Source organism: Alligator mississippiensis, chromosome 1 (genome assembly GCF_030867095.1).
Source record: "Alligator mississippiensis isolate rAllMis1 chromosome 1, rAllMis1, whole genome shotgun sequence".
NCBI classification, from domain to species: domain Eukaryota; kingdom Metazoa; phylum Chordata; order Crocodylia; family Alligatoridae; genus Alligator; species Alligator mississippiensis.
In genome coordinates this window covers 32,153,963-32,175,456 of record NC_081824.1, presented here as the reverse complement: position 1 = coordinate 32,175,456, position 21,494 = coordinate 32,153,963, and positions in this window count along the sequence as shown.

Below are 21,494 nucleotides of genomic sequence, written 5' to 3'. Positions count from 1 at the left end.
TCACTGCCTACACAAGAGGGCACCCAGCAAGTCAGTGACAGAACTAAGATAAGAAGAAAAACCCCCCAAGAGTTCCTGGTTACCAGACAAGGACTCATACTACCAAGCAACACTGTCACTAACACCTAAATAGGTTCACAACCAATGTTTTTTAAAGGGCTGAAAGATGAGCTTACTTTAGCCTGGGAACTTGCCAGCTATATCCCTATGCAATAAATTATATGACTGAGCAGGGTAAAATAATAGTTTTGTTTAAACATTGGAAAAGGAAAGTAGCTGCACAAAGACTTACTTATCCAGGTAGAATATTTTTCTTTGAGTGCTATCTCTAGACATCTTTTGCAAATTAGAACTCACACCTACAGGGGCTTTCCTATTGAAAGTTATGTATGAAAAGGAAAATATATAATGCATGTGGCTTTTAGAAAGTACAGTGAATGGTCAGCTTTCCTGCCTGAATACTCATCCATTCCCCCTCCAGTGGTTGCTTTTATTTTCTATTATCATGTTATGTCTACACCTCATCTTCACTGCTGCTTGGCTCTCTGGGGCCTGTACAGGTCCTGCAATAAGAAGAGATTTCTAACAGAATGAGTACAACTAGCAGCACCTTCCTCCCAAGAGCTGCAATCTGTGGTAGCTGCACTCTCCTGCTAGTCCAGAACTTGCAGTCATTATGCACTGGTTGCAAACAAACATGTATAAATTGGAGCAACATACAGATAAACATGAGGAGGAAGAGCAGCAAATGGAAAATTAAAGAAGAAACATTAATTAGATTCAAATAGATTGATTTGCTCTGTTTGCTCAAAAATTAATTACAAAAAATTGTAAAATAAGAATAAAAAGCTCCCCCATAAGTGAAGCCAAAAGGTTTTCCAGTAGAATCTATTATGAGTATCTGAAAGAAGGGATTTTGTCTAATTAGACATTATTTTATGTCATTCTAATTGAAATGACCTCATATTATAATTGGAGATATGCTAAATTACTTGGAAATAATTAGAATGATTGGATATCCACCATGTCTGCCAGTTTGGATGCTTTAGTGTTCACAGTGATTCTATCCACCTCAGTAACTTTCAATCAGATGTTGAATAGTTAGCAGGTAGCTGTCCTGAAAAATAAGGGTATTTTTCAAAATGTCTCTTTGGTGTCAGATAATGTCACTTTTTATAGTTTATTTTATATTCCTCACAGCATAACACCTGACAGAGATACAGGTTTCCAGGTAATAAAAGCACCACCCAGACATGTGGTAGGTACCCAAGCAGAGACATTTCCAACAGGGACATACAAAAAGCAAACAGACTTTTTTATCTTTACAATGATCATATAGGCAAACACACACAGCTTCTACAAGAATGTGAGGTCAATTTTGATCCACATCTTAGATGCCTTTCCTTCGGCCAGATCTGCAACTATTGCAATGTATTATTTTTGTTTCACTACAGAGGGATGGTATAGTAAGCCCTGTACCAGAGGACCAGAGGAAGGTCTTCAATTGTTTCATCAACTTCAAAAAGGAATTCAACTCAGTGTAGCATAATAGCCAATGGCCTTGGGATAAAGACTCACTGCTGATATTGATCTTCTGGATACAAAGCATAAACTCCTTCAGAGACAGGTTGACATCTTCCACAGGACCAGTAAATGGCATGGGCTATATATCCATGCAGGCAAGACAAAGAAGTCTTCTCAAGAATAAAAGAACCACATAGAAGAGAAGCCCCTGCCTTAAGCAACCATTACATTAGATGACCTCCTAAGTGTCCTTTTATTCCTATTTTCCTGATTCTTTGATAGTAAAATATTTGGCACCCAAGTCAACAATATGGGTATGTTTAGCTACTTAGAAAGCTTCACCTCAATGCCCTAAAATCAGAAAGCGGATATTGTTCATGCAAGCAGGTGAAGGAAACATACACATGGCAAAGGAATCTTCCCTGGACAGAAGAAAATCAGGCTGCAGTAAACATGATCCTACTTTATGCAGCAGAGATGTGTAGACCTTTGAGAAGACTGATACAGGAATGCCACTGGCCTTTGAAATGAATTGTTGCAAACAGTTGCTTGTGGCCAGCTGGTGAGATCACACCAGAAACGGGGTGATCAGAATGAGGACCAGCACAAAAAAAAACAGTTGTTGACATCATAATGAGGAAAAAGCTTCAGCTGTCTTGATATATCTGCCTGCTTACAGTCATTTTCTTCAGCCTGGTCAACAGTAGCAGAGCAAGAGGAAGGGGCTAGAGGACATAACAAAGCGATGCAGCAGGGACTAAAGATGCTCTATACCAAAAGAGCAGGATATAGCATAATGAAGAGGGCACAACATGTAACTGGACCCCAGGATCATCAGACTATGTGACAGAAGAAAGAAGGACAAAAGGATGTCAGCACCTTTAAGCCTCAATATACAAGCATTGTATAAACACATAGCAAACAGTCCTCATCCCAGAGAGCTCAGAAAGACCACAACAGGCCAGTACGCTTGTGAAATGATGAATTTCTGTTTGAAACCTCTAGGCTTATCTTGTTTGCACACCTATCAATGCTAATTTCTCACGACACCCCACAGCATCTGTCAAAGGCTCTCATGGCACCCCAGATGAGAATCACTGATCTGCACCTGACAGTTTAAAACTCACGAGGCAAAGCATGGGAAGTGAAATGACCCACACAGGGTGCATCTACACATGCCATTAAGGCAACATGATAAACTCTGGTGCAGTTTGTGCCAAAGTCAGCTGCTCTGGGGTGCAGCATCTGCAAATGTGCCCAGGACCACAGCAGTTTGAACCTGGGCAGAGCAGCCACAGGCTGGCAGCAGGGTCAGGGGGTCAGCCACAGGCTCTGAGTGGCAGCATCAGGCAGAGGAGGGGTTGGCTAGGGCACAAGGGTGCTAAAGTGCAGGGCTAGGCAACAGGCAGCCCCCGCACTTTAGCGCGCTTGTGCCCCAGCCAGCCCCTATCACCATCTACACGTGCATTTTGGCAGAGTAAATTACTCTACTATAGGATAATACTGCCTCCAATAGTACTATCCTTCAGGGGAGTTAATTTATTGTGCCCTAATACCCACGCACGTGTAGACAGTAAAGCACTCATGTAGATGAACCCACAAAGGAGGTTAGATGTGAAAATAGATGTAGGATCCCCAAGTTCAGGTCCAGAGTTATGCTGCCTTGAGTTTTGCCACTGATTCAGATGAATTTCAGTGTAGTCCATACATCACAACAGCAGGTCTTGCATCACTTTACGATGTGTTTCTTTACACCTTGCTTGGTTGCTGTGGAGCAGCTGGGTTCCAAAGCATCACTGTTGATATTTTATGGCAGTGACTTAGCAGTTTGTTCTGTGGTGACATTCACACCCAAGAATGATCATGAAATAAGAAGGGGATAATTAATATTTAACTTTGCCAGAGAGATGCATTTAGGGGGAAATTGTCTTTTAGGGAGAGCAGCTGATATTTGTCAGCTGGAGGACAGGACTAATTATATGTGCCAGGCAATAGTTACATGAAGTTGAAAAGCAGCTTATTGACTCTAAAGTGATTTATAGCCAATGATTACATATAAGATGTTTGGTTATATACTCACAGCCAGGTGTGCTCCCCATTTTCCAAATACTTCCCATGTCTTTTGCTCTAGTGATAAAACAGATGAAAAGCACATTTCCTGATCATCAATGGACAGTAATTATATTTTAGGGTTAAACAGATACTCAGTATAGCCTCCTACAGTCTTTAGGGACCAATTCTGTGAGATGTTGACTGCCTAAGCACCCTTCGTTTCTACTGACTTCAGCTGAGGATGCTTGGCAACTTACAGGACAAGGCCATAATTTACCACTAATAGTGAAAAGAATATTGTAGGGGTTGGGGGATGGCGATGAAAAAGGAACCAGAGGGCCAAATTTATATCTGGCGTAACTTGTTTGGTTGCAACAAGATGGTTCACTGATTAGTGGAAAGAATTAGCCCAAGGTGGCTTAATTTAACATAGTTTCACATAAATCTGGAAAACAAATTTCTCAGATACCGAACTCTAATCTGATGAAAGTCAGATGCAATATGGCAGTAAGTAAATCTCTTGGGCAGCAGAGCCACTAGCATCAACTTCATATGCATTGCCTAATAATATCTGGAAGTTCGCAGACTGATATTAGGATAGGTCCTGTGGGGAACAGTTTTTCCCAGTTAGAGGCAGAGATACACATGCTTCAGGATACACAGAAATAGAGGGAAGAGAAGCTTGTGAGTGGAAATGGAATGGGAGTGGCAAGTATAGTAAGGGACAGATTTAATTCTTCATTTCCCAGAGAGCAAATAAGGCATACATATGCCAAGCTGGCAAGATGGAAGCATACTGTCTGAGCTACCAGTTAAACTGCAATTATGAATTACACTAAACAGCTTATTAAGATACACAAAAAGTTTAATAAAAACTCTTTATCATTTGGACTGAACTATTTAAACTATAAAAATATTTCAAATGAACCAGAGTCATACCCTGGGAACACTTTGTTCAACACAAATTTGTGCTGTCTCAAAAGGAAAAGACAATCTTTCTCTCTATCCACCACAGATTCACACACACACACATTTTGGCACCAGAAGATAGTTAAAGCCCTACGAAACACCTGTAATATATTTCATATTTATAATCCTGCTATGATTGGTTTCTAAAGAAAAAAGATGTCTATACAGAGCATGCATTGTTATTCCTCATTACTCATATGCATGAATGAAAAATCCATTACAACATGTTCTGTTTTCCATTCACTTTGATGAACTGTTTCCAAGCTCTCTGGGTACAGTGCAGCAGGTACTAGATTGCAAGAACAGACTCAAAGGTCAGGTGGTATCATCAGAGACAGGCTGCTTGCAATTACATTCCTAAAAGCAAAGGTGCTTTTGTCTGCTGTGGTACAGGACTTCTTCTTTCATATGGCTGACTTGGAACAATGATTATAAGTCCAGTTTAAGGATAGTTAACCAGTCTAGTGCTCTTAAGGAAAGGGAATGCATCTATCTCTGCAATGTCACCATCAAATTTATATAGAGGGCAGGGTGTTGTTATGTGGTCCATAGTTTGATCAGGGTTGCCCCTGAAGCCTACACCATTACAGAAGAAACTTAACAAATCTGTCTTTGGGGACAAATATAAAAAGTTCAGTTTGAAACTCTAACACCTGTTTTTGAGAGACTTCTCCAGATTTCACATTATCTAAAAGTTAGGGGAACTAGCCTTACTGCACTTCATCTTAGCATCTTAGCACCACTTCTGACTAACTTTGTTAATAATTTCTGCATGTGCTAATTTTTCCAAAATGTGTATTCTGCTGTACTCATGTTCCTATACTGTGGCCATCACTGAGGTATCTTAACACTTCCCTGTAAGGCAACAACCCACTTCCTTGTTCTGCATCTGTCACATGTTGTTCTTTCTTTTTTCTCTCTTCCTCTCCCTAGGAGAAAAACTGTGCATAGATTTTTATAATTCTATATATAAATACAATATGAAGAAATATACATATAAATAATTTAAATTATATAGAACACTTAAACTTTTACATATATAATAATTTTTAAAATATATTTATGTCTATGTGCTATAATCTCTGTTTTTATTATTGAAGACAAGTGTATATTGCATTTAGACTAGAAAATGAAAAGGTTTCTGATAGGCCTTAGTTCTCGCAGGAATTTGTACCACAGTCTTAGTATAAATGAGCTCTAACCTAGGAACAGACACAATTTCATTTTGTCAGAGGACTCCCAACTGTAAACCTAGTTTCACATGGTCTTATTCCACTGTTTCCTTAAGGTGAGGACTGAAAGCTTGAACTTGATGCAGTGTGTATAAAATGCTGCAGTGTAAAATATGATACTATAATTAATGTTGCATTATGTTATCATGGGGCTTATTCTGAAGCACATTACCAGAATAATTCCATTTTATAGACTGCCATGTTGAGAAAGCCACTTTTGACATTGACATGAAATTGGCCCAGAGGTTTTGAGTGGCATGCCCAATGTCATGTAATAAACATCTATAGAGTTAGAAACAAAAAGCAAGGCATGCTGTGTACAGTCTTTGACTCGGATGATGTGGCTGCATAGTGTCCCAGCAATTGAAAACGCTTGTGTGCATGTGCAAAAAGAAGCAATTGCTCATTTCCCTTTGGGTAACTTGTACATATGCACACAACAGCATGACTGACCGTGCAGGGTATCCATATGTCTTTGTGTAGTTCCTTCAACTGTTTCAATTTGCTGGCTCGTTAATTACAGTTTTAGAGAATTCTACCCAAATACAGCAGTGGATTTTCTATAGATATAGAAAAGTCACTTGCACACACCTGCACAGCATTCATCAGATTCCCAAGCACTTGTATATGAAGCAAATCTCTGTAATTACATTTAATATACAAGAATTCCAGTCATGGGGAGGACTGTAATACAAACTAACAAAAAGCAAGAAAAGCATGAGCTGGTTTGTCCCCCCTCCAATTTCACAGCAATGCACACTGTTCTCAACAATCACTGTCCTTGCTTCACTCCTCAGACCATGTGAAGAATGCCTTGTAGTCAAAAGATTGTCTAACTTTACACAAACATTGCAGTTGGTCCAATAAAAGATATCACCCCCCAAAATCCTTGCCTCTTGAATAATCCCTGGACTATCATGGCTACATTATTCTAACACTACCATAAATTCATGATGCCAAAGTGAATTCTGCCATTGATTGTGGTGGAAGCAGTAGTGGGACCATTGACTTAACCAGCTCTCAAACTGTTGTAAAGTACTAGATAAATAATGTAATGTTCTTACATGTACAAGGTATAACCTATCCCCCCTGTCCTGGTTTGTTGAGTCTTTAGACTATTGGTCAGATATTGTAATATGAATGATACTAAATATGTAAATAATATGGGATGGGGGTCTTTACTCAGCTTCAGGTCAGCTTGTTCTCAAACAACCCCCTCATTGAACTCAACTTTTTTTTTAATTCTTAGTAAGGATGGCATAATTAGGCCTTTGTTTCTCTTTAATCACTGTAGCCCACAAGAAGAATCATGAAAATTAAGTACATTAATCACACTTCAGTAAGGAAGATGCATGCATACAAAAGCCCAGGACTTCAGGATTAAGGCTGATTTAGGCCTGTATCTAGTGTGCTGTAGCATTTTCATTTCTTGGTAAAAGACAACACTGCAGCTCATGCCTTTCTTGCTTTTTGTTAATTTGTATCACAGTCCTCCCCATGACTGGAATTCTTGTATTACAAATGTAATTACAGAGGTGCTGTTTTGTATAGGAGTGCTTGGGAATCTGATGAATACAGTGCAGGTGTGTGTATGTGACTTCTCTTTATTGATAGAAAATGTACAGCTGTATTTGGATAAGAGTCTCTAAAACTGTTATTAACAAGTGAGCAAAATGAAATTTAGACACATATATGGAATGGCATTTACTCTTCCTGCACAGGATCATCTTCTTTGAGACAAGAAAGAGAGATTGTTCTTGTGGCCAAGTGAATCCAGAGATCTCTTCTCACTCCACCATGCAGGTAGGTCACAATGAAACTCTGACTGAAATCTATGGTAGTCAGTGAAATCACCAGGATTCACATTGTGCATTCTGACCCCAATCCCACACTGGATCTGTGAGGCAGACTCCTACCCATATGTACTCATTGCAGGACTGGAGCCTTAGAGGGAATGCTTGGGACCTGTTTAAGACCTAGGACATGCTAAGTTATCCTTAAGACCCACTACAGCTAGCACCTTGTGTGCTCAAGCCTACAGTGCACCATGCCTGTGATTCCTACCTACAAATGTTGAAAACAACAGTTAGCTCTATCAGCAAAGTGTTTCAGGGATTAATTAATGTTTGCAAAATATTTTGAAACCTTCAGATGAGAAGTGAAAAAGTCTTTTAATTTAATTTCCACTGTGTGATTATAAGAGCACAGAAGATATTTTCTGAACTAGTATTCTGAACCAGATATTTTCTGCAAGTGAATTCTGCCTTTCACTTGTAGAATTCCAAAATAGCCAGATCAAACTGATTATTATTTTAAGACTTGTTAGAAAAGTGAGATTATTCTGACCAGTTAATCTGATCCTCTTTTTAATTAGAGAAAATCCTCAGGAACCAATTTGTTTGCACAAAAAAATAACACGATTTCCACCATTTCTTCTGATCCAAATTGGTCAAATTAGTTACTTGGATAATACAATCACTGGCTAGAGAAAGTAGATCTCTATTCAAAAAGGTCATTAAAAATTCTGAATTCTCTTTGACAAGGGAGAGCCCGGTGAAGTCTTAGTAGATATAAAGGATGGCTGCAACTAGAAATTGTATTATTAACACTGCAAGAACTGCCAAATGCTATTGAAGTTGTGATGTATATCTTGAGGTCATATGTCTGATCAGATGAATCACTTGTATCAGTCAAAGTGATAGGCATAGATTTGACAGAAATAGGGAAAAAAACACATGAAAGGATTTCAGTGAATTAGCAGCCACATTGTTTTTGCAAGGAAAGACCTTCTTCAGTAGCCCATGTATTATTCAGTTCATTGTATTCAACCTAAAAAAGTCTGAAAAATAAATGAAATACACTCTGGTGCAAAAGGTATACTCAAGGCCCTTCCCACCACTTAAGGCAGGGAGGCATTATATGGAGGAACACAAGAGCAGAGGTCATAAAGGAAAAGCTCTGCAACATCTGCACAGCTCCTGAGCAGCTCCATATGAGAAAATTTGGAGCTGGTCTGGAGCCTCACCTCAGTCCCTGGAAAAATCATGGAGCAGATCCCCAATGAATCCATTTCTAAGCACCTGAAAGAAAAGAGGGTGATTAGGAACAGTCAGCATGGATTCACCAAGGGCAAGTCAAGTCTGACCAACCTGATTGCCTTCTATGATAAGGTAACTGGCTCTGTGAATGTGGGGAGACCAGTGGTGTGATTTACCTTGATTTTAGCAAAGCTTTTGATATGGTCTCCTGCAACATTTTTGCAGGCAAGCTAAGAAATACAGGCTGGATGAATGGACTATAAGGTGGATAGAAAACTGGCTGGAGTATCAGGCCTAGAGTGTAGTAATCAATGTATAGTTGGCAGCAGGTATCAATTGGAGTGCCCCAGGGGTCAGTCCTGGGGCAAGTTTTGTTCAATGTCTTCATCAAGGACCTGGAAGATGGCATAGAGTGTACCCTCACCAAGTTTGAAGATTACACCAAGGTGGGGGGAGTAGTAGATATGCTGGAGGGTAGGGCTAGATTCAGAGTTACCTAGGCAAATTGGAGGATTGGGCCAAAAGGAATCTCATGAAGTTCAATAAGGACAGTGCAAAGTCATGCACTTAGGATGGAACAACCCCATGTACCACTACAGGCTGGGGGCTAACTGGGTAGGCAGCAGCTCTGCAGAAAAGGACCTGGGGGTTACATTGGAAAATAAGTTGAATATAAGCCAAAAATGTGCCTTTGTTGCCAAGAAGGCTAATGGCATACTGGGCTGCATTGGTAAGTGTGTTGCCAGCAGGTAAGGGAAGTAATTATTCCCTTCCGTTCAGCATTGGTGAAGCCACATCTGAGTACTGTGTTCAGTTTTGGGCACCCTGCTACAGAAAGGATTTGGACAAATTGGAGATAGTCCAGTGGAGGGAAACAAAAATGGTGAGGGGCTGGGGAACATGACTTATGAAGAAAGACTGAGGGAACTGGGTTTATTTAGTCTAGAGAAGAGGAGACTGAGAGGGGATTTAATAGTAGCCTTCAACTACCTGAAGGGAGGTTTGAAAGAGGTTGGAGCTAGACTGTTCTCAGTGGTGGCAGATGACAGAACAGGAAGCAAGGGTCTCAAGTTGCAGCAAGGGAATTTAGGTTAGATAGTAAGAAAAATGTTCTCACTAGGAGTCTAGTAAAACACTGGACAGGTTACCCAGAGAAATGGTGGAAGCTCCATCCTTGGAGGTTTTTAAGGCCCAGCTAGACAAAGCTTTGGCTGGGATGATCAAGTTGGGGATGGTCCTGCCTTGAGCAGGGGATTGGATCACTAGATGACCTCCTGAGGTCCCTTCTAACCCTAATTTTCTATGATTCTATGAAACCTGGAGGAAATCATAAAGAAGGGGTCCAAAGAGAGATAAGGTCTGCACTCAAGAACTTAGGTATAGAGCACTTCCAATTAGAAGGAAGCTCCAAGATCATCAAGTATCCTGCTATCCAAGGCAAACTTGTCATACACTCCTCTTATACCAGTCTAGCAGCTGGAATGAAAAAAATCCTAACTTTTTTGTTTTAATGAACTCCATTCTCAGCCCAGAATCTCCAGGAGAGATTATTAAAGGTCTGGGAAACATGATCTACAAGTAAAGGCTGAAAGAACTAGGAGTATTTAGCTTGGAGAACAAGACTGAAAGAGATTTGGTAACAGTCAACAAATACCTGGGGGGTGATAATACAGACTAATCTCTCTGGCCACAATAGGGCAAGAAGCAATGGTCTTAAATTGCAACACAGGAAATTTAGGTTGTATATTAGGAAGAACCTTCTCACTATGAGAGTGGTTAAGCATTGGAACATGCTACTCAAAGAGGCTGTGGAAGCTCTATCTTTTAAAAGCAGGTTAGATAGGGTGCCCATATGGGACAATGTGAAATCTAGGACATTTCCCTCCCCTGCCCCTTGTGGGGCTCCCGGGACTGGTCTAGTCATTGACCCACCCACTTGTCTAGTGCTAACTGCCTGCCTTCCTTGTCTGCCATGCCTTTGATTAAATCAATAGGAAGTTGTTAACAAGGCAGGAGCCTGCCCATTTAATTGCTCTGATGCCAAGGGCCCATACATGTCTCCAAACCTCCCCTTATACTGTGTCCTGTGCCTCACAGCTGGCATCCATGGCCTAACACCCAGCCTAAACTTACTTGGCCTATCACCCGGCCTACAATCCTGTGCCCCTACACTACAGCTCTCACTCCCATGCCCTCACACTGTAGTTTGTAATCCCTGTGTCCTCACATTGGGACTCTCAATCCCTGTGCGCTCACACTGTGCTCTCAATCAGACCACCCCTACTGGGGTCTCTATTCACACCCAATCAGGGCTCCCAGCCACTCCCTTTCTCTCAGGCTCCCTGCCCAGATCTGGACCCTCTTAATCCCCTCATAGCCCACACTGGGCTCTCATCCCATGCCCAACACTGGGCCCCAATCCCACATCCCTGGAGCCTCACACCTGGCTCCTTCTTGGGGCTCACAATCCCACCCCCCTGGTGCCTCACACCTGGCTCCTTCAGGAGCCTCCGGCCTTGCTGTGTATGTGGGCCCTATCTTAGGCCCCTTCACATGACCCGGACAATGTAAACATGGGCCCTTTGTTTTTTCTTGGGGAGTGTTTCCCTAGCTTTTCTCCTTCAAGAGGTAACCCACAAGGCAGTGCGGGCTGAGGCTTTCTGGTACCCCATACTCACCCTTCACTGGGGAGGCACAGGTGTGGCATTTCCTGGAGACTGCCCCCGCCACTGGCAGCCCCTTCATACCATCCACCCCCAGCAGGGTGTAGTTTTAGGTCATGCCCCAGGACCAGGAACCTCCACCATCCCCATAATTCCTGCCCTATACCTCCAAGATGTTATGTGAGCAGCAGCACTGGCCGAGTGATGTCTGCTAGGTTCAATTTTCCTGTCTGCTAGGGCTTCCTATTTCACAACTCGTGCTGCTCTGCCTTGTTTGCTGCTGGACTGCACCCATTGCCACATACTCTGTACCTAGGACACTCATTTTAATTTTCACCAGCCAGATGAGACTGGCCTCTGAAGTCTGGGACAAACTGGAATGTATCACCCTAAGGTTAGACAAACATTTATCTAGGCTGGTTTAGACAGGGATGATCCTACCTTCACTGGGGGGGTTGGACTAGATCAGGGTAGCCAATCTGTGGAACACATGCCACAAGTTGCACAGGCAGCCTTTATGTGTGGCACACAGCAGAAGGGGAGGGGATGGGCAGATGAGGCAGGGAACAAAAAGCAAAGCAGCAGTTCAGGCAAAGTGGAGTAGAGCAGTATTTGGAGAAAGCGCAGGACTAATTTGTGGTCTGCCTGCCAAAAAGGTTGGCACCCACTGGACTAGATGATCTCATGAGATCCCTTCCAGCCCTACTTTTCCATGATTCTGTGTATCCAGGAGACAACTAATTAAATAAGTAGGTAAGAGTTACAGAGACCCCTGCAATCCCATGCGGGGAAATAGAAGCCAAATTTAGCCTAGGTGGGATGTGGGTGATATTGCCCAGAACTGAGTAGCTCAATAAGCCTGATTTTCTACTTCCTACCACTTGTTATTCATTTATACCTGTGCAAACTGGGTGTAGAATCTGTGTCACTCTAGTGTACTATAGTTTTACACTCACTTCTTGCATACATAAATGACTCCAGAAGGTACAAAGCGACAGGTAATTATGCCCAATATGCTTCATATTTTACTTCTTAACTATTACAATATATATAAATATTTTATTAATTTGACACACTTTATTAGCACAGAGGTTAATTGCCTTTCCCTGACACATTTTCACTTCCTACATCTGTGTCACAACATTATTTGCTTCATTAGTTTTAAAGTAGAACAGCTAAAAATCAGGTTATTGAAATAATAACATGTCTATGGCTCTGCTTCTATACTGTGATATCAGCTTGCATTTTAACTGATAAATCATTGATATTCCAAGCAAATCTGGCCTTCAGTTTGGAAGAAGTCCTGGGAAGTGGGTCAGTGAGAAAAGTTGATAACACCGCTGCTCTTTTTCATTTCCCTTGCCATCTCACAAAACAAAACCTCTTCTGCTAAAATGTAGTAAGTGTTAAGATGACAGCCATTGAAAAATTCCTTTCAAAGGAAGATGTATTATTTATTTCAGTGATTTTTTTAAATGGAAATTTATGTCAAAGACGCTTCTGATTATATATGATAACAAAGTCTAAAATATAGGCTGCAATTTTGATGTATGGTCATTACTCAGGCGCATGTGATTTCAGCTAATAACATTATTATTATTATTATCATTATTATCATTATTAATTGTTTTGCAGAAGCACCTAGGAGTCATGGAGCAGAACACAACCAAAGGCATGTTGTGTTCAGCATCCCATGGAAAGTCACTTTTCACCATGCACAGCAGAGAAATGCCAACACTCCCTGTCTGGTTCCTCTCCCATGGAACTGTCAGTATCACCTTTTTTTTTTTTCCTTCAGGGGCTTCTCTACTTCTTCCTCTTGTTCGTTGTCTCCTTTTTTAACATTGGGATGATTGTATAAAATGGGTCCTGGGAACAATTGCTTACTCCATTGCCTTGCTACACCACCTCCACTCCAAAGTGTATGCCCGAGCATTGCTCTCAGGCTCTCTAGCTTAGGGGGCCCAAATGCCACATGTTCAGAGCCATTCTAAATCACTCCATTGCCTCACTTCCAGGATTTGGTATACCCAGACATGGAGTGAGTGGGGAGAACAAGTTTCTTGGTGCCACATTTGAACTCAGCATGAAGGCTGAGTAGTGACATCAAGGTACAGAGAAAGAATGTGTATTTATTTATTTATTTGATTTATGCTAGTAACTAAAACAGATGGAATGGACTCCTATGGCATGTCTGTGTGTGTGACCCCAGGACTGGTGCCAACAAAGTAAGTAGCCCCCACTCTTTCATTCAGGTGCTCCAGAGACTAGCAATTGGGCAGAGTACTTAGTCCTCCCACCACTACCACTCTTGAATTCCCCTGGGACAAAGATGTTGAGCTCAGTTGTGGGACATGCTCTCAGGGTCACTTGGAGCCAACTACTCTGCCTAATTGCCAGTATATAGTGAGCCCACTGGGAGAGGGGAGTGGGGTTCATTTTGTTAGTGATAGTTCCAGGGTCACAAAGCAAGTCATATGGATGTGACCTAAGTGGTGTCTGCACTTCAGTCCAAAAGTGTGACTGCTGCTTTAAATTGGCTAGCCCAGGTATTGATAGCAGTGTTGCTGCAACAGAACGGATCTAGCCACCTCTTTGCCCAAGGTCCTGGTATAGGTTGTGCTGTACAGTTTTTGGTGCACAGGCTGCATCCCTAGGTCTATGGATTGCTGTATAGACACAACTGTGGAAATAGCACAGCTCTATGGATTATTCTTTTGTATGTATCCTCCTCCCCCTTTCCATTCTCTGCAGAACAAATCATTCAGAGCCCACAGCAAAGGAACATAATTAAACACACACACAAACTATATCTCAAGCCCTTCCTAATTACATTTTAAATTGGTTCACTCCGAATCCTTTCAGCTAATCATTTTCAGCCAACTCTAATCAACTTTAAGTACTAAAATAAATATAACAACATCTCTACCTGTTTTCACCAATTGTATCAGCTGTAAATCCCATATACTCAGGTGCTTGTGCTTTATCAGGCATTGGGAATGTGAATATCACTCACTGTAACAAGTTTGAGCTCAAGTTTCATTATTAAGAAAGAATAAGCTTTCGGTATTAACCACTTAAATGTGTTGGCAGCATCTGAATGTGCAAAACACTGGCAGCTACAGTCTTTATGGAGTCCCACAACTTTTTTCTGCAGTTTCAGTTCCTCTGCATATACATCCTTTGAATTTTGCTTTAAAACGGATGGAAAACTGCTGCCAGATTCCAACCTGCTGCCTGGCTTTCATGCAAAACCATTAACTGCCCCAGCTTCCTTTCAAACTGGGCCTGGGTCCACTCAACATCCTAGTGAGAACTGGAGTGCCCAATCTTGAGAGCAATCCAGGTACAATACTGACATCAGTGCAATTTCTGCACATGAAGGGCTTCCAGAATTGAATCCACTTTTCCTGGATCTTTCATAAAAGATAGGCTGAAGTTTAGCTTTAACTGAGACCTCAATCTGGATAAACTGTGTACAGTTTCCTTTGCAATGTGCACATTTACACAGTTCTCATACATATGATTAAAATCTGCTTTTTTGATAAGAAAAGAAAGCACTTATTTGAGCCATCCTCTGTTCTGCTCCTGCTTGTGTGCATTTTGCACAATTTATTAAATGACTCCTCACATCAACTCACCTTGGCTACATATTTCTTAGATCATTCTGTCTCTCTCATTATGCCTATATCTTTGTGCTTTTCCACAACCTGGGAAAGTGATGCAAAGAGACCATATGTTGGATGCTGTCTCATCTGAAAAGTAGAAGTTAGCTCCAATCATGCTGTAAAAATAAAACTTTCATGGGTAGATAGCAGAAACTAAATAATTTTCAGTTGGCTCATGTGCATGTTCAATAATTCTCTCAATAACACAGCAGTTTCTACTCCAGTTCTCAGCAAAGATTTAATGGCCCAGTTACTGCAGTAAGGGTAGGCATTCCTAAAGCTTCAATACTTTTAAAATATGTTACAGAGTGCAGCATATTTACTAGTATAATGTTCTGCACTTACAGTACACAGCACTTTTCTGCCAAAGAAAGCCCATCCTCCCTGTAGGTGGACTTAGGTGCCTAAGTGACATCATCTTTGACTTTGAAAAACTGGTATTGTGTCCACTTTTGTCACACACAGTCATCATTGAACTTAAGACAAAATCACAAGAGGCACTGAGAAGGAAGAGGTCCCACCTATGCATTAATGGTTTTTCAGGGACTTTAACGAGGTGGAATAGGATTGCATTTAGGTGCCTAAATCCACTAAGGTGCCCAATAGGTAGAATAAGATCTGACTCTTAGAGCATGTCTACATGTGCATTTACTGTGTAGTAAGTTACTGCTTGGTTACTTACTGTGTAGTAAGCAGTTCTTAGATTGGCACCTACATGTGTAGGCATTACAGTGCAGTAACGCTATATGTGCACCAACTTGGGAGTAAAATTACTTCTAAGTCAGTCCACACAAATAGGATTACTGCACACTAAGGCATCTACACGTACCTTAATGTGCAGTAACTACTCAGAACTAAATTTGCTACCTGCATCATGCAAGTTGTAAATTTACTTCTGAGTTGACATAAGTTACCATAGTTAGTGCACAGTATGGGCATTCATGTGTAGACATGTGCCCATACTGAGCAGCAATTTTCGGTTACTGTGCAGTAACCTAAGCTATTACACAGTAACGATGCACATGTAGACGTGCCCTTAATGTTGTATTATCCTTTAAGCCCCAACTGTATCTGACAAGTAACAAGGAGGTTTAACTTATTTCCCATGAGCCAAGGCATGGGCACCAGTGTCCACCCATAGCAGGGATGTGATGAGTCTCCTAGTCTTTAATGCAGATTAGTGACATTCCACTGTAGGAAAAACAATGAGTTAGAGCTATAAAATCTGGTACAATCTGTGGGCAAGGCAAGAGCCCCCAAGGGGACACTTGCCTGCCTGTACACAAATGCCAGGAGCTTGGGGAATAAGCAGGAGGAACTCATCCTCCTGCTTAATGCAAATAATTATGACATCGTAGGGATAACGGAGACCTGGTGGGACTCCAGCCATGACTAGACCACGGGTATAGATGGCTATACCCTGTACAGGAGGGATCGAATACATAAAAGGGGCAGGGGTACAGCTCTCTATGTTAAGGAAAGCTACGCATCCCTGCAAGCTGATGTTGGTGACCAGGGTGGACAACTGGAGACCCTCTGGGTTAAAATCCATGGGGAACATGGCACAGGGGACACAACAGTGGGAGTCTACTACAAACCTCCTACCCAAAGTCAAGAGCTTCACCAGGAGTTTGCCTGGGAACTGGCTGAGGCCGCATGCTGCAGGACCATGGCTGTTATGGGTGACTTCAATTACCCAGACATCTTGTGGGAAGATCACTCAGCAAAATCCAAGTGGTTGCAAAGCTTCCTATCATGCGTGGATGACCTCTACCTGACTCAAGAAGTCTACGGGCCAATGAGAGGTAAAGTGCTGCTTGACCTGGTACTGGCTACTGGGGATGACCTAATTGGTGACCTAGTGATCGATGGGAAGCTGGGTGACGGTAACCATGAGCTGATCACCTTCACCATCCACTGTAAAGCTGACAAGTCAGTCAGCAAAACTGAAGTCCTTGACTTCAGGAAAGCCGACTTTGACAAACTCAGGAGGCTCATCAGTGAGGCCCTAAGGGACCACGACCACAGGGGGAGGGGAGTCAAGGAAAAGTGGTTGCTCCTCAAGGGAGCGATCCTCAATGCACAAGTTAATTCTATTCCATCTCGGAGGAATCTAGCTGGGGTCATCTAAACCCAGCACTCTTTCCTGCCATGCAGGGGGTCGGACTCGATGATCTATTGAGGTCCCTTCTGACCCTAACATCTATGAATCTATGAAAGGCAGCAAGAGGGCACAGCAGCCCCCTGGCTCTCCAGGGATCTAGAAGACTATACCTCAGTTGCTCGGGCCTGCAGGGGGGTGGTCAGGAAGGCCAAGGCAGAGATGGAACTGGCACTAGCTACTCAGATCAAGGACAACAAGAAGTCCTTTTTTAAATACGTAGGGGGCAAAAAGGAGGTACCGGGTAATGTGGGGCCTCTGCAAGACACGCTAGGAAATCTGGTCGTCACACCAGATGACAAGGCTAACCTATTTAATGATTGCTTTGCATCCATTTTCCTGAGCAGGGACCAGATCAGCCCGTCCGCTGGGACCCCCTCAGGCTCTGGAGGAGGCGCACCCAGGCCTAGGGTCAGTGAGGACCTAGTCAGGGAACTTCTGGAGGGACTGGATGTATTTAAATCAGCTGGTCCTGACAATCTCTACCCCAGAGCGCTGAGGGAATTAGCAGAGGTCATTGGGGGACCCCTGGCATGGCTTTATGAGCACTTGTGGAGCTCTGGTGTGGTGCCAGAGGACTGGAAAAGGGCCAATGTGGTTCCCATTATCAAAAAAGGGAGGAAGGAGGACCCAGGAAACTATAGGCCACTTAGTCTTACCTCGATCCTGGGTAAGCTTTTTGATAGAATTATCCTGGCGCATGTCCACGAGGGACCAGCAGGGGAAGTTATGCTTAGGGGCAACCAACACAGGTTCATTAGAAGCAGGTCCTGTCAGACCAACATGGTGGCCTTATATGACCAGGTCACAAAATCCTTAGATGCTGGGGTAGCAGTGGACGTAGTCTTTCTGGACTTCAGGAATGCCTTCGACACTGTCTCTCACCCCATTCTCATTAAAAAACTAGGGGACTGTGGTGTCGACACCTACAAAGTCAAATGGGTCACTAACTGGCTGGAGGGCCACACCCAGAGAGTGGTGGTGGATGGGTCATTTTTGACCTGGAGAGATGTGGGCAGTGGTGTCCCCCAGGGCTCAGTCCTCAGACCAGTGCTGTTCAACATCTTCATCAGTGACTTGGACAAGGGGGTAAAAAGCACCCTGTTCAAATTTGCTGATGACACTAAGATGTGGGGGGATGTGGGCACACTAGAAGGGAGGAATAGGCCATAATCAGACCTAGACAGGTTACAGGGGTGGGCAGATGAGAACAGGATGGGTTTCAACACTGACAAGTGCAAGGTGCTGCACCTGGGGAGGAAGAACCAGCAGCATACCTACAGGCTGGGGAACTCCCTTCTCATCAGTGCAGAGGCAGAAAAGGATCTTGGAGTCATTACTGATGCCAAAATGAACATGGGCCGACAGTGTGGGGACGCAGTCAGGAAGGCCAACCACACCTTGTCATGCATCCACAGATGCATCTCCAGCAGGTCCAAGGAGGTGATCCTCTCCCTCTATGCGACACTGGTCAGGCCACAGTTGGAGTACTGCATCCAGTTCTGGGCACCGCACTTCAGGAGGGATGTGGACAACTTGGAGCGGGTCCAGAGGAGGGCCACTTGCATGATCAGGGGGCAGCAGGGCAGGCCCTATGAGGAGAGGCTAAGGGACCTGAACCTGTTTAGCCTCCACAAGAGAAGGTTGAGGGGGGATCTAGTGGCCTGTTACAAACTAGTCAGAGGGGACCAGCAGGCATTGGGGGAGTCCCTGTTCCCCCAAGCACTACCAGGAGTGACTAGAAATAACGGTCACAAGCTGGCAGAGGGTAGATTCAGACTAGACATCAGGAGGCGCTACTTCACAGTCAGGGTGGCTAGGATCTGGAACCAACTTCCAAGAGAAGTGGTGCTGGCTCCTACCCTGGGGGTCTTTAAGAGGAGGTTAGATGAACACCTCGCTGGGGTCGTAAGACCCCAGTACTTTTTCCTACCATGGCAGGGGGTCAGACTTGATGATCTGCTCAGGTCCCTTTCGACCCTACCAACTATGAAACTATGAAACCTTCTGAGGCTAAAAAGAAAGGCCTACAAAGGATGGAGGATGGGATTCACCTCCAAGGAGGAATATTCTGCACTGGTCCGGTCCTGCAGGGAGCAAACCAGGAAAGCCGAGGCTGGAACTGAACTCCAACTAGCTTTGAGCATCAAGGACAATAAAAAGTCCTTTTTCAGATATGTGGGGAGCCGGAGGAAAAGCAAGGGCAACATTGGACCCCTGCTAAACCAGATGGGACAACAGACAACTGACGCCAAGGAAAAAGCCAACCTATTAAATGGGTACTTTGCATCAGTCTTTCATCAGTCCCATGGGATGCCCATGCCCGCTACGGGACAGGGAGGTCCGGGAGAAGGAGATCCCCTGCCCTCCATCAATGCTGACCTCATGAAGGAACACCTTGAGAGGCTAGAAAGCTTCAAGTCAGCCAGCCCTGACAATCTACACCCCAGGGTACTCAAGGAGCTGGCGAGCATCATAGCCCAGCCTCTGGAACGGATCTTTGAAAACTCCTGGCGCTTTGGTATAGTGCCCAAAGACTGGAAGAAGGCCAATGTTGTGCCTATCCTCAAGAAAGGGAGGAAAGTGGATCCAGCAAACTATATGCCCATCAGCCTGACTTCCATCCCAGGGAAGATCTTAGAAAAGTTTATTAAAGAGGCCATCCTTAATGGACTGGCTGATGCCAACTTCCTGAGGGATAGCCATCATGGGTTTGTTGCGGGTAGGTCTTGCTTGACCAATCTCATTTCCCTCTATGACCAGGTGACCTATCACCTGGACAAGGGAGAAGAGATTGATGTCATATATTTTTACTTCAAAAAAGCCTTTGATCTGGTATCCCATGATCACCTCTTCGTGAAACTGGCCAATTGTGGCCTTGGGTCCACCACGATCTGCTGGCTGGGAAATTGGCTCTGTGGTTGGACCCAGAGGGCGGTAATTGATGGAAGTCAATCGTCATGGTGCCCTGTGACCAGTGGGGTCCCCCAAGGCTCTGTCCTTGGACCCATATTGTTCAACATCTTCATTAATGATGTGGACACTGGAGTCAGAAGCGGACTGGCCAAGTTCGCCGATGACACCAAACTTTGGGGCAAAGCATCCACACCAGAAGACAGGCAGATGATCCAGGCTGACCTGGACAGGCTCAGCAAATGGGCGGACGAGAACCTGATGGTGTTTAACACTGAAAAATGCAAGGTTCTCCACCTTGGGAGGAAAAACCTGCAGCATCCCTATAGGCTCGGCAGGGCTATGTTGGCTAGCACTACAGAAGAAAGAGACTTGGGGGTCATCATTGATCACAAGATGAACGTGAGCTTGCAATGCGATGCTGTGGCTAGTAAAGTGACCAAAACACTGGCTTGCATCCATAGATGCTTCTCAAGCAAATCCCGGGATGTCATTCTCCCCTTGTACTAGGCCTTGGTGAGGCCGCAGCTGGAGTACTGTGCCCAGTTTTGGGCCCCACAATTCAAAAAGGATGTGGAGAAGCTTGAGAGACTCCAGAGAAGAGCCACGCGCATGATCAGAGGTCAGGAAAACAGACCTTACGACGACAGGCTGAGAGCCCTAGGGCTCTTTAGCCTGGAAAAGCGCAGGCTCAGGGGTGATCTGATGGCCACCTATAAGTTTATCAGGGGTGACCACCAGTATCTGTGGGAACGTTTGTTCACCAGAGTGCCCCGAGGGATGACAAGGTCGAACAGTTTTAAACTCCTGCAAGACCGTTTCAGGCTGGACATAAGGAAGAATTTCTTTACTGTCTGAGCCCCCAAGGTCTGGAACAGCCTGCCATCAGAGGTTCAAGCACCTGCATTGAACACCTTCAAGAGCAAACTGGATGCTTATCTTGCTGGGATCCTATGACCCAGCTGACTTCCTGCCCTTCTGGCGGGGGGCTGGACTCGATGATCTTCCAGGGTCCCTTCCAGCCCTAATGTCTATGAAATCTATGAAAAATATGTTGCTAATAGTTGAAAGGCAGAAGCAAGTAAGAAGACTTTGGATCAAACCTTGTTCTGTTAAGCATACAGGATGGAATTTACACTAAAGTCCATGCAGCTGCCTCTTGGACAGACACAGTTATCAAGGTAGATTTTGCTCAGCTAAGGTCTTCAGACCTGTTAAGATCTCTAGGTTTTACACCATCAAGATTAAATACAATTGCAACCAGATGGAAATAA